This window comes from Hyperolius riggenbachi, chromosome 7, assembly GCF_040937935.1.
Source record: "Hyperolius riggenbachi isolate aHypRig1 chromosome 7, aHypRig1.pri, whole genome shotgun sequence".
NCBI classification, from domain to species: domain Eukaryota; kingdom Metazoa; phylum Chordata; class Amphibia; order Anura; family Hyperoliidae; genus Hyperolius; species Hyperolius riggenbachi.
The window spans coordinates 89,709,237-89,724,137 of NC_090652.1; the positions used below are offsets into that span (position 1 = coordinate 89,709,237).

The 14,901-nt window shown below is 46.4% G+C and overlaps 1 long non-coding RNA gene across 3 annotated transcripts in view; it reads left to right on the top strand.

The window, feature by feature from the left end:
- LOC137524441 (uncharacterized) overlaps positions 1–14,901 on the top strand; it is a 35,760-nt gene that overhangs the window by 181 nt on the left and 20,678 nt on the right. For 2 of the 3 annotated variants that reach the window (XR_011022686.1, XR_011022688.1), the window contains exons 2-3: positions 141–321; positions 14,669–14,760. This is a non-coding gene — a long non-coding RNA (uncharacterized lncRNA). The remainder of the gene's footprint in view (positions 1–140; positions 322–14,668; positions 14,761–14,901) is intronic. The other variant, XR_011022687.1, reaches the window with a different exon arrangement.

Below are 14,901 nucleotides of genomic sequence, written 5' to 3' on the forward strand. Positions count from 1 at the left end.
GGAAAGTCTAATATTCACTAACAATTAGCCTTGGCATTACCATCCACTAAATATGCATTATTTTCCCTGTTAAACCCAAATATTTTTATTAGAGACGATGTTCAAAGAATAAGTTATATGTATGTAACCATATGTTACAGGCTCGTCCAACAAAAAGCGCAAACAACTCACAACATGGCCAATCGATTGCATGACTTGTATATCCGTGCACCAACCGAACAACCAACTCATTTGCATACTGCGCACGCAAGTGGAACGACGGACTGCACGATACGACTTGTACCCACACGGCCAACTGCAAAATATCCACCCGCCAGTCGTGTAAGTTGATCCGCCAGTTGGCAAACCGCCTGTTATCAGTTGCTCGTCTACTCATTTGCCACGCGTACACATGCCTAACGATTGTCCAACAGACCAAGTTTGGAAGATAGTTGGGTGGAATAGTTGAACATGTGTATGATCCTTTACAGGCAATGCACAGGATCCAGGTATTCTATAGAATGCCTTTGGTTGGGAACACACTTGCCTGTGCGGAAAACCAGGAGTTTTCAGCCATCTGCATTTCTATAGTTTTTCCTGCATATGCATTTATTCATTCATTTTCATGCGATCTGTGTGTGTCTTTCATGCGTTTCTGTTTTGCATTTTTAAAGTTTTAAAGTTTTTAAATTTTTAAGAAATATTTACATTTAACAAGTGAAAAAAATACATTATCAGATAATTATTTTTCAAAATAATTCATTTCTCATGGGATGCGATTTTCACACAGTGGGCTTGATTCTTTAAAGCGTGACACATGCAAAATCGCACATGATTCCCTGTTTAAAACACCCGCCAGAGGCGTTCCTGCAGGGTTCTTCCTGGCCACACCCCCTGCCGATCCCCCGCCTCCCTGCACGCTATGAGAGGCAACACAGTGAAAGTGGGCTACTGCAGTAGGCGCTTCTCAATTTGGAGATGACCTACTGTGCAAGGGGGCAGGGCTAAGCACTGGAAGGCAGTGAAAATTGACATCAGTAGACCCAATAGGTACTTAAAATATTATTTAGCACACAAAATCCCCCACAAAGCTGATGAAAAATATCTTTTGAAAGCAACTCAAAAGCAATTTTGCAGGACCTCAATCTTTTGCATTGGAGTGCAAATGCTCCAAAAATGCAGCAGGTTCAGCGATTGCGATTTGGCCAAATCGCAATTGCTTCCGTGGGTTCCCCTCCATTTACTTTCATCAGCGTAATGCTTTTTGGGATCTCCGATGATCCCAAAGGGCAACTGAAATCCCTCTAGTGGGCCCAGGGCATTCTATATATTGACTAGGCAGAGTGCAAAATGGAAAACATGAGATTCAGGCATTCTGTAGTATGCCTGGATTTCGTACTTTGCCTGTAACAGATACATGTCATATCTTTCAAGATAATGTAGTCTGTAACTGTTTTAACATAAAGAGAAGTATTGTAACACAACATGATGTTAAACAAAACAAAGTGGACCTGAACTCGGAACTTCCTCTCTGTTCTAAAAGATAAGCAACAGTATAATACCCTTTAAAGAAAAACATTTTATTGTTACAGCTGATACTGCGCCTACTTCAATTTTTTTTACATATGTAAACACAACCTGCGTTTACATATTAGCTGTGTCTGCCGAGGACTGCCGTATTCCTGTGCTGACACAGCTAAGAGCTCAAATTACACTTGGAGATACTTCGAGATGAGGGTGATTAGACGGGCTCTTCTGTCTAAAAACAGGGCAGACAGGGTGCATTTCTCTCTGTTTTCCTTGTGTCCTGTGCAAGAGTTCAGGTCCACTTTAAAGCATACTGTAGGTGCTTTTGAAGTGTTAGAATAAGGCAGCCCCATTCATTTGATTGCTTGCAGCTGAGGGGGAATTAGACAGGCTCTTCTCACTAAACACACACACGGTGCATTTCTCTGTTTTCCTTGTGTCCTGTGCAAGAGTTCCGGTCCACTTTAACCACTTTAGGACCACAGGCTTTACACCCCCCCAAAGACCAGGCCATTTTTTGTCAAATAGGCCACTGCAGCTTTAAGGCCTCGCTGCAGGGCCGCACAACACAGCACACAAGTTATTTCCCTCCCTTTTCTCCGGAGTTAGGAGGTCCTGGGGCTGCCACCGTGGCCATGCCCATCTGCGTGACGCGGTCCTGTAGGACTTCAGCAGAGTATTCCTCACAAATGAAACAGGTAATTGAATTCATAGATCCTTTAGACCAGGGGTGTCAAACTCAAATACAAAGTGGGCCAAAATTGTACACTGGGACCTAGTCACAGGCCAACCTCAATGTCTACTGGCCACCTTCCTCCCATATAAAGTTCTCTGGTGTCTAGTGGTCCTCTCTGCCCTATATAGTTCCCTGGGGTCTAGTGGCCCCCACCCTTCCCTATACAGTTCCCTAGTGTTTAGTGCTTTCCCCCTACCTCCCCCATATGGCTTCCCTGGTGTTCTAGGGCTTCACCTCCAATATAGCTTCCCTGGTGGTCTAGAGTGGGCCAAACATAATGCAAAGTGGGGAAACCATTTAAGGGCCAAATTTAATGGCTCTAAGGGGCCAAATTTGGCCCGCGGGCCGGAGTTTGACATGTATGCTTTAGACATTTGTTTCACTGGGTAATTATTAAAAGTCACAACACAAAATCATCCACTGGAAATGTTGTATCCAACTCTGCCATTCTGTACAGGATATATCAGACTATAATATCTTATGTGCTAAAAATCATAAATAAGAATTGAATAGGATTTTGAATTTACCTATTAAATTTTTCACATGAAGGTCATATAGATGCTTTCCAATATCTAACATCTTTCTGCAGTTACTATCTTACAAGTGAAAATTATACCAATCTACTGTATAATGTAGCTAATAAAAATCAAAGTCTCGCACTCACAATTGGATCAGCTGCTGTCATTAGGAGCAGGAGCGCTACAGCCATATCTCCCAACTTTTCAAGATCAGAAAGAGGGACACGTTAAGACCCCCCCTCCTTCCACACCTCTAACCATTCCCCCACCACACCCCTCTCCATGCATATCACAAAGAATTCAGAACCAAAAGATGTAGTTTTATAGTTCAAACTACACTGGTCCTTTCTATCATCAGTAGTTTTTCTTTATTTTGACATATGAAATATATCAATTTAATTGATGGGAATAAAGTCAAACCCTTTTTTCAGTGGGAAAAAAATCATATATTAATACAGATGTATACATCAGTCCTGAAAGATGGAAAAATTAGGAAGAAAGAGGGACAGAGGCATTTGGCTCCCAGAGTGGGACTATTCCCTCCAAACGAAGGACAATTGGGGGCTATGCTACAGCTACAAGGAAGATGATACCTCCTGTCATATACAGCCAAAAGGGAAAGCTGCCACTTCCTATTACAATCTTTATTGCTTTATAGAAACCGTTAATAAATACAAAACTATGCATTATGATCCAGTCATTGACAAATTTAAATTCAATAATGTATAATTTGCATCACCAGGGGTGTGCTGGGCTTGTCAGATTGAGGAATTATGATCCAGTCATTACACTGCGGTCCCAAAAAGTTGGCTTTATTAACAGTTTCTATGAAGCAATACAGATTGTTATAGGAAGTGCCAGTTTTCTCTTTTGACTTTATTGTACAGCTGTGTTCAAAATGTTTAAACCCCCACTGAAATTAAGTGTTTTGGCCAGTTTGACATTGATTTTGATCATCTCAGTCATCTTGTTTACAATTAAATCAAAGAGTCACTTGTAAGTCAGACAAATATAACATTTATAATGAAATAACCACAAATGTCTTTTCTGTGCTCACATCATTATCAGTTTTATTCAACCCCCAAGTGACATTCATTCTTAGTACAACATCCTTTTTCAGTTATAACAGCTTTTAATTGTTGGCGGTATGGACAAGCTCAGCCCGTCCATGACCGCCGCTGTGCACCGCTCCGGCCCTACTGGGCCGATTTGCACAATTTTTTTTAAACACACAGCTAGCACTTTGCTAGCTGCATGTTGTACGCGATCGCCACCGATGCGCGGCTACCCACCGCGTAACAGGCCCCCCCCGAGACCCCGTGCACAGCCTGGCCAATCAATGCCAGGCAGAGCTGAGGGGTGGATCGGGACTCCCTGTGACGTCACGACGTCGAGGATGTCATTCCATTGGATGCCATGGCGACGGGGGAAGCCCTAAAGGAAATCCCGTTCAGAATGGGATTTCCAGATGGGCTTGATCGCCGGCGGCGATCGGAGGGGTGGGAGGGATGCCGCAGGGACGGGGGAATCATGTAGCTAGCGCTAGGCTAGCTACATGATTAAAAAAAAAATGCAAAAAATACTGCTGGAGCAGGAGCGCTACAGCCACCCTGGCGCAATCAATAGAACACCAGGGTGGTTAAACTGTAAGCATAGCTTGACACAAGTATCTTGCAGCGATCTACGGGTATCTTAGCCCATTCTTCATGGGCAAAAGCCTCCAGTTCAGTCACATTCTTAGGCTTGCGCGCTGCAACTGCTTTCTTTAAGTCCCACCAGAGGTTCTCAATCGCATTTAAGTCTGGTGACTGCGATGGCCACTCCATAATGTTCCAGCCTTTAATCTGCAACCATGCTCTAGTGGACTTAGAGGTATGCTTGGGATCATTGTCCTGTTGAAAGTTCCAACGTCTCCCAAGCCTCAGGATTGTGACGGACTGCATCACAATTTCATCCAATATCTCCTGGTACTTAAGAGAATTCATGGTACCTTGCACACGCTGAAGCTTCCCTGTACCTGCAAAAGCGAAACAGCCCCAAAGTGTAATAGATTGCGGAAAAGCCGCCACGCGGACTGGCAGCGAGGCGGCTGGTTCCGCGTCCAGCCCGGCGGTTTGCACGCGGCAGCGTGCGTCTGATGTGGCTGGGTCTGTTAGTGCACACAGATTGAAGAAATACAGAGGCAGAACCTTTATGACAAACGAGGAGGGATCAGCTGACCAGGTTGGTCAGCTGCTCTCAGAGCGAGCGGCTATTGGTTGATCAGTAATGGGTGGCGCCGGTGAGCGCCGCTCTATATATTGTTATTGCTGGTCAGGCTCAAGTTGTCTGCCGTTGCGAACACTTACGTGGAAGCACTCAGACCATAGTCAGATCCCACAGTGTGTTAGAACCAGGAGGACCTGGGGGCGGAGCCTGGACGCGCCGCTGAGAGGACGCATGTAGGACTTGCTCCGATCATCCAAGCCTCAACGAGCACCCTTGCCTCACGGAAACCTCCTCCTCCTCACTAAATCAGGACTGAGAAGCTCCAACGCATCCCTAAGATGGGCCCGAAGAAGGCTGGAGCCGATACCGACCCTGGAATCCCAGAAATGTTCGCTCGTAAGAGCAAGCCGGGGAACTCTCAAGATGGCGCCCACCCGTCTAGCGAGGCAGCTCAGCCTCAGAACAAGGCCTCTCGTACTACAGGCACAGCGACCAAAGCAGACCTGAAGCAGCTTTACCAAGACTGGTAAAAGAAACTGGTAAAAACATCCAACACTAGCGTGGTTAAGGAAATCAGAGGGGAGATTTCAGCGCTAGGGGAGAGGCTGCATGAGTTAGAGGAGGAGGTAGATGAGGTTAAGGCCTTTTGCACGCAGACAGAACAGGATATAGCGGAGATCCGTACTGACGTGCAGGCTCTTAACCACTTGCCGACCGCACACTCATAACGTGCGTCGGCAAAGTGGCAGCTGCAGGACCAGCGACGCAGTATTGCGTCGCCAGCTGCAGCCTAATTAATCAGGAAGCAGCCGCTCATACGAGCGGCTGCTTCCTGTCAAATCACGGCGGGAGGCTCCGTGAATAGCCTGCGGGCCGCCGATGGCGGCTCGCAGGCTAGATGTAAACACAAGCGGAAATAATCCGCTTTGTTTACATTTGTACGGCGCTGCTGCGCAGCAGCGCCGTAAGGCAGATCGGCGATCCCCGGCCAATCAGCGGCCGGGGATCGCCTCCATGTGACAGGGGACGTCCTGTCACTGGCTGCACAGGACGGATAGCCGTCCTGTGCAGCCCCGATCACCGGGGGAGGCAGCAGGTAGGAGAGGGAGGGGGGAATTTCGCCGCGGAGGGGGGCTTTGAGGTGCCCCCCCCGCCACCCACAGCAGGCAGGAGAGATCAGACCCCCCCAGCACATCATCCCCATAGGGGGGAAAAAAGGGGGGCAATCTGATCTCCCTGCCTGCACCCTGATCTGTGCTGGGGGCTGCAGAGCCCACCCAGCACAGATCAATCAAACCAGCGCTGGTCCTTAAGGGGGGGTAAAGGGTGGGTCCTCAAGTGGTTAAAGACGGTCAGGAGGACCAGGAGAACAGAGACAGGAGGAATAATCTCAGGGTGAGAGGGGTCCCAGAATCGATCTCAGAACTGACTCCCTACCTTGAATCCCTCTTTGCTTCCTTGTTGCCCGATCTTCCTCCCGCTGAATTACGGATGGATCGAGCACACAGAGCGCTTAGGGCCAAACCGCGGGACGATGAGCCTCCGCGCGACATAATCCTGCGGTTTCACTATTACAGCACCCGTGAAGCTATTCTATATCACTCACGCAACTCACCTGACCTTACTTACGGAGATGATCACATCACCTTTTTCCCTGACTTATCTCAGATCACCTTAAAAAGAAGGAAGGACATGAAGCCCTTAACCTCTCTTCTAGTACGCAACAAGATAAAATATAGATGGGGATTTCCGTTTAAACTTATCATTCTATATAATGGCCGGCAGCTTGTAGTACACGGTCCGCATATGATTCAGGATACGCTTGACAAGCTAGGCATAGTAACCCCTGAGAATCAAGCATCACCCGCAACTACTCCACAAAGTCGGGTGGCCTCTCCTTGGGTCACATGGACAAAAGTGAGATCCAGGAAATCCATGCGTAATGCGAATCAACAGGACCGTCCTGCCAGCACTGAGTATTGAACTGTAACTTTTCTCCCACCCTAAATGCCATCTCTTTATTCTGGCTTGCCTGCGGATAGATTTGACACTCTGTCTGCCCTGTCTGCTACTCCAACGGGGCCTAGGTCGGACCTAAGGCCTGCGCCACTCTGATTTGGCATCTGAGGCATACCGACCCCCACGGAAGCTGCATATACCATTCACGCAGCTAACTCAAAGTCTATTAGGGTTGTCAAAGATCTGACTCCCTACCTTGCCAAGTTCATTATGGCAGAATTATTTTTATGTTATTCATTTATGTTTTTTTGTGTTATGTTCACTTGGTTACAGGTTTCTATCGTTGTACAAGCGTACAAGCATCAAAATGTATTTTATAACTGGTATTCAGTCCTTAATGTTAATATCCCTATGGTGATCTCATCGGTATATACTCCTGCACAGTCAGTGTTATATGAAAGCACGTCCACCCTGCATTTAAAATGAGTCAGACCTTGACGACAGGTGCCCCTCCGAATTCTTTCACTAACACAGTGCCTATAAATCTCAAAATTGTCACACATAATGTTAAAGGCCTTAATGCACCTCAAAAACGAAGAATGGTGAGCAATTTTTATAAAAGTCAGAATGCAGACATACTCTGCCTCCAGGAGACTCATTTTAAAAAAGGCTCTGAACCAAAATACTGGCACAAAGCCTATCCCTATACCTTTTATGCTTCAGCCCCATCTAAAAAATGTGGGGTGGCCGTGCTTTTTAAGAAAAACAATACACTAGAGGTGTCTAAAGTAATTAGAGACCCTGAGGGCAGATTTATCATTGTTATAGTCTCAATATCTGGGTGTATATATACAGTCGTAAGCATATATGCTCCCTGTGAAGGGCTGAAATGTTTTCTGAATGCTCTTGCTTCCAAAATTGCACTGCACAGAGAAGGCAAACTCCTTTTAGCTGGAGACTTCAATACAACCTTGGACACACCTCCTGCTAATTCGAGTTTGCGCAGACCTCCTAGTAAAGCCCTCATCTCTTTTGTACAAGAGGTCAATGTTTGGGATGCTTGGCGGGCGTCACACCCGGGAGAGAGAGGGCACTCCTTCTATTCGCACCCACACGGCACGTACTCCAGGATAGATTTTATTTTTATGGATGCGACCCTTTTAGAAAGGTCAGGCACAATAGATATGTCAGATATCTCCTGGTCTGACCATGCCTCAGTTAGTGCCCTTATATCCATACGGGGGCCCCCTACATATTTCCAGTGGAGACTAAACGAATCTTTATTAAAAGAACATGAAGTACAGGCTGAGGTCTCTGAATCACTTAAGCAGTACCTCTTCCACAACTCTCCAAATGATACTTCTAGGAGTATGCACTGGGCAGCTTTGAAAGCTACAGTTAGAGGCACACTGATTAAAATTTCCTCCCAGATAAAGAAAGCTAATGAACTTAGAACTAAAAAAATCCAAGCACAAATTAAAAATTTAGAAAAAATACATGCTGAATCTGGGGGGCAGGATATACTGGACCAGCTTCTGACACTAAGACAGGAGCTACATGCTATCCTCTTCAAGAGGGCAGAACGCTCCTTAAGACTTACAAATCAAAAGTTTTATGACAAGGCCAATAAGCCCGACACCCTATTGGCGCGCAAATTGTCCCAGAGGCTGGCCCAGAACAGAATACACCCCATCAGAGACCAGCAAGGGAATAAATCTTATGATCCTTCCCATATTATAGATCTCTTCTCTCAATATTATACCAACCTATACGATGGAACTACGACGGATAAATCTAGGGTGTCAGCCCGGTCTATCCTCCAATACCTAGATAAAATCCAAATACCTTCCTTCTCCCAAGAGGACATATCTAAGTTAAATGCTCCCATTTCTCCTAAAGAGGTTGAGCTTACCGTCTCATCACTAAAGAATGGTAAAGCCTCTGGGCCAGACGGTTACACAGCCCTTTTTTATAAAACCTTTAAAATACAACTAGTACCGGTGCTAACTTCTCTTTTCAATAAACTACTATTAGGAGAGGAGGACCTATTACCAGAGTTTCTTCAGGCCTCAGTTGTAGTTATCCCCAAACCAGGAAGAGACTGTGCCGTAATTTCAAACTATCGCCCAATCTCTCTAATAAATTCCGACATTAAAATATTCTCAAAAATACTGGCCGACAGATTAAATAGATTACTTCCAAAGGTTATCCACCCTGGTCAAACAGGATTTGTGATGGGGCGTCAGACTACTGATAACATAAGAGAATGGTGAGCACAATAGAGGTCATGAACCGTGCTGGAGGGCCTTCTCTGCTTCTGTCACTGGACGCAGAGAAGGCCTTCGATAGAGTAGATTGGAGATATCTGCGATTAGTACTGCAAAAATTTGGGATTGCTGGGGAATTCCTCAATGGAGTACGAAGTCTGTATACACATCCGACAGCGTCTGTTTGCAATATGTGGCTGCGATCCAAGCCCTTTCCGATTTTGAACGGTACTAGACAGGGGTGCCCTCTCTTTCCCGTTCTCTTTGCCCTGTGTATCGAGCCCTTCGCTATACTGGCTCGAAGTGATAATAATATTAGAGGTGTGAGGATTGGTGGGGAGGAATTTAAAATTGCATTGTTTGCAGATGATACAGTGTTCACCCTCTCCAGTCCTCACACCTCCCTGCCGGCCTTATTTCAGCTTATAGACAAGTTTTGCTCTGTATCTGGCTTCAAAATTAATCGCTCTAAGTCCGAAGCAATGGCATTTGGGCTGTCGCAGCTGCAAAAAGAAGCATTGGCCACCTCTTTCAAATTTAAGATTCAAAACAAGGGTCTGAAATATTTAGGGGTTACCCTGACACCCTCTATTGGGCAACTCTATGCAGCCAATTACACCCCCATTATCGCAAAGCTACACACTCTGTTGAATGAGTGGAATCAATACAACATCTCTTTAACCGGCCGTATAAATGCCCTTAAGATGACAGCCTTGCCGAAAATCCTCTACCTCTTTCGAGCTCCCCCCATTAGGATTTCCCTCCTCGACATCAAAAAACTACAGTCACATTTCCTGAGATTCTTATGGGCAGGAAAAGTCCCTAGAATCAGCTATCAATATTTGGCCAGAGGGAAAAATCAGGGTGGCTTGGGAGCACCTATGCTACTTAAATATTTCTATGCCTCTAGGCTAGCTCAATTAGCACAATGGTCAGCCCCTAGGGGTACAATTAGATGGGTCGACCTCGAGGCAGCCCTATTACATCCCTTCCCTCTGTCATCTCTACTCTGGACGAAACGCCCTATTTTAAATAAATCAGGCCCCATAACTGTAATCCTAGAATCCCTATCTATCTGGAAAAGACAACAATCTAGACTTGGGCTCCTCTACAAACGCTCACTAGATGAATCCATCCTCTTAAATCGGGACTTTCCACCGGGTTTAGAGATCCAACCATGGGTAAACTGGATGAAGTCGGGTCCCCCTTTGCTTAAAGATATTGCTCCTGGAGGTACCATAGCCCCCTGGGAGGAAATCCAGACTAAATTTAAGCTACAAGCACAAGATTTCTTCAGATATATGCAGGTTAGGCATTTTGTGCAGAGTTGCGCAGTGGAGGGTCTCGAGACCTCAACACCACCCATCGCTAAAGAATTTCATTTTTATAAACATACTCCTGGTATGATATCATTGTTTTATCACGAAATCTGGTACCGACATCTAGAAGAGATCTCCTCTGCCATGATTAAGTGGCAGGAGAGATTCCAGAAAGTATGGTCCCTAGATGACTGGGAAACTATCTTTCTGGGTCTAGCTAAATCCTCCAGAAACAGCCTAGTCAGAGAAAGGGGATACAAAATTCTTTACGATTGGTACAGATCTCCCGCACTCCTCTTCAGAAGGGGTCTTTCCCCTACAGATATCTGCTTTAGAGGCTGTGCACAGCAGGCAGATCATGCACATTGTTGGTGGCTCTGCAAGATAGTGCAGGATTTCTGGAATCTATGCTTCCAACTGGCTTCTGAAGTTTTGAACGGAGAGGTTACGCCTGACCCATGGGTGGCCCTGTTTGGTCACACTGATCCTCTCCTTTCCAATCATAATAATAAATTGCTAGTACACTTTTGTAATGCCGCCAAAGCCATTATTGCAAAAGAATGGAAATCTTCTTCCCTGGTAAAAAATGCCCTTAAGCACAAAATTAATGAATACTATTGGATGGAGAAGATAACAGCTTCTTTGTATGATGAAGAGGATCGGTTTGATAAGATATGGTCGCCTTGGGCGGACAGATTTTTGTAAGAAAGTCCTACCCAGAGGGCTTATGCTTCTAACTATCTTTTCTTCTCCCATGACAACACTTCCGGACATTTCAGACCCTCTGAGTCAAGTAGTTATTATATGCTTTATATGCTCGCTGTAGATATATAGGGCTAATATACCATTGTAATTGCAGTCACTATGGCATGGATATTGTCTTGATATTATTCTGTAGTTAATCAATGACTGATACCAAAATGAAACTTTTGCATATTGAATCACGCTGTATGTACATGAAGATTTTTCAATAAAAGCTTTATTGTTGAAAAAAAAGAACCAGGAGGACCTGGGAATTCACACTGAGCCAGATTACTACTGTGTTACTATTGTGTTATACTTCAGACTAGTTCCAGGGTGTTGAGACCACGGACCTCACATCCAAGACTAGGAATACTGTGTTGCTATTGTGTTATATGTCAGACTAGTTCGAGGGTGTTGAGACCACGGACCTCACACCCAAGACTAGGGATACTGTGTTACCATCGTGTTATACTTCAGACTAGTTCCAGGGTGTTGAGACCACGGACCTCACACCCAAGACTAGGGATACTGTGTCACCATTGTATTATACTTCAGACTAGTTCCAGGGTGTAGAGACCACGGACCTCACACCCAAGACTAGGGATACTGTGTATACTTCAGACTAGTTCCAGGGTGTTGAGACCACGGATCTCACACCCCAGACTAGGCATTGTTTGATATCTGTTATGACCTATTGCATTGCTGACTATCCTTCTGCTTTCTGATTCGGTACTTACACATATCTGATTACCTGTTGCCAACCCTGCCTGTCCCTGGTTACCGAATCAGCCTTCTGTCTCTGCCTTATCTGCCCGTGTGTTGCCGACCTGGCCTGCCAGACCTTGCGAGCTATCCCTCTCCCTTGAGAGATAGAGTTGGGCCGAACGGTTCGCCTGCGAACGGTTCCATGCGAACTTCAGTGGTTCGCGTTCGCGTCCCGCAGGCGAACCTTTGCGGAAGTTCGGTTCGCCCCATAATGCACATGGAGGGTCAACTTTGACCCTCTACATCACAGTCAGCAGGCCCAGTGTAGCCAATTAGGCTACACTAGCCCCTGAAGCCCCACCCCCCCTTATATAAGGCAGGCAGCGGCGGCCATTACGGTCACTCGTGTGCTGCCTGCGTTAGTGAGAGTAGGGCGAGCTGCTGCAGACTGTCTCTCAGGGAAAGATTAGTTAGGCTTAACTTGTTCCTGTCTGGCTGCATACCTGTTCTGTGAATCCACCACTGCATACCTGTGCTGTGAACCCACCACTGCATACCTGTTCAGTGAACCTGCCACTGCATACCTGTTCTGTGAACCCACCACTGCATACCTGTTCAGTGAACCCACCACTGCATACCTGTTCAGTGAACCCACCACTGCATACCTGTTCAGTGAACCTGCCACTGCATACCTGTTTTGTGAACCCACCACTGCATACCTATTCAGTGAACCCACCACTGCATACCTGTGCTGTGAACCCACCACTGCATACCTGTGCTGTGAACCCACCACTGCATACCTGTTCAGTGAACCCACCACTGCATACCTGTGCTGTGAACCCACCACTGCATACCTGTTCTGTGAACCCACCACTGCATACCTGTTCTGTGAACCCGCCACTGCATACCTGTTCTGTTCAGTGAACCCGCCACTGCATACCTGTTCTGTTCAGTGGACCCACCACTGTATACCTGTTTAGTGACCCCGCCACTGCATACCTGTTGTGTTCAGTGAACCTGCCACTGCATACCTGTTCTGTGAACCCGCCACTGTATACCTGTTCTGTTTAGTGAACCCGCCACTGCATACCTGTTCTGTTCAGTGGACCCGCCACTGTATACCTGTTTAGTGACCCCGCCACTGCATACCTGTTGTGTTCAGTGAACCTGCCACTGCATACCTGTTCTGTGAACCCGCCACTGTATACCTGTTCAGTGAACCCACCACTGCATACCTGTGCTGTGAACCCACCACTGCATACCTGTTCTGTGAATCCACCACTGCATACCTGTTCAGTGAACCCACCACTGCATACCTGTTGTGTTCAGTGAACCCGCCACTGCATACCTGTTCTGTTCAGTGGACCCGCCACTGTATACCTGTTTAGTGACCCCGCCACTGCATACCTGTTGTGTTCAGTGAACCTGCCACTGCATACCTGTTCTGTGAACCCGCCACTGTATACCTAATTTGATCAGCTGGACAGTCACTGTTCTGTCATTCAGCTACATCAGCCAGGCGACCATATGGGCTGTAAAGCCACCAAAACCTGCACTCTCGCCATGGTGCGCACCAGTCCAGCACGGCCGTCACTACACAAACAGCTGTTTGCGGTGCGTTACACGGTAAGTTTGGTGTGTCAGTGTGAAGCAGTACTCTAATTACACTACCTGATTGATGTGTACACATGCAAGATGTTTTAAAACACGTTAGGCCTGCAATTTAGCATTCAATGTGATTTCTGCCCTTAAAACGCTGCTTTGCGTCAAATCCAGATTTTTCCCGGGGACTTTTGGCATGTATCCCACTCCGCCATGCCCCCCTCCAGGTGTTAGACCCCTTGAAACATCTTTTCCATCACTTTTGTGGCCAGCATAATTATTTTTTTTTTCAAAGTTCGCATCCCCATTGAAGTCTATTGCGGTTCGCGAACTTTAACGCGAACCGAACCTTCCGCGGAAGTTCGCGAACCAGGTTCGCGAACCTAAAATCGGAGGTTCGGCCCAACTCTATTGAGAGATTGGTCTCCAATCCTGCTTGTGATGCCCACCTTCTAGGTGTCACTCAGCCACAGGGCCTTCCTGCTACTCAGCCTGGGGCTCCACCCCTTTGGAAGTCTCAGGCTGTTGGAAGGTCTTCACACTTCCTAGAGGGAGGTATTTCTCATACGGCCAAGGACCACCTGCTCCTCGGGTGGTCCCACTCAAAGTCATTACTATTGCACCAAACACTCACACTATAGAGGTGTCCAGAGGTTAGTTATATTTGTATTATTGGTGATTCTGCAGATCATCAATAATCAGGTATATATCTGTACTCTTGGTGATACTGCAGATCACCAATAATCAGATTCTCTCTGTGTGCTGACACCGATCGTTACACAAAGCATGATTGACCCCCCGCCATGCTTCACAGTAGGCAAGGGCTTTTCTTCATAGGCCTTGTTCTTCCTCCTCCAAACATAGCGTTGATCTGTGGGCCCATACAGTTCTAATTTTGTTTCATCAGTCCCCAGAACACTATCCCAAAACTTTTGTGGTTTGTCCACATGACATTTGGCATACTGCAGTCGACTCTTCTTATTCTTTGGAGACAGCAAGAGGGTGTGAACTGGGAGTTCTGGCATATAGGCCTTCATTACGCTGTGTGCGCCTTATTGTCTGAGCTGAAACTTCAGTACCCGCATCTAACAAATCTTTTTTCAGTTCCTCAGCAGGCACACGGGGACTTTTCACCACTTTGCGCTTCAGGTAGCGCACAGCAGTCGAAGTCAGCATCTTCTTTCTGCCACGACCAGGTAGCGTTTCAACGGCGCCCTTTGCCTTTCATTTGCGAATGATGCTTCCTATGGTGTCTCTTGGTATGTTTAACATCTTTGCGATCTTCTTATAGCCATTGCCCTTCCTGTGAAAAGAAATCACCTCTTCTCTTGTCTTCC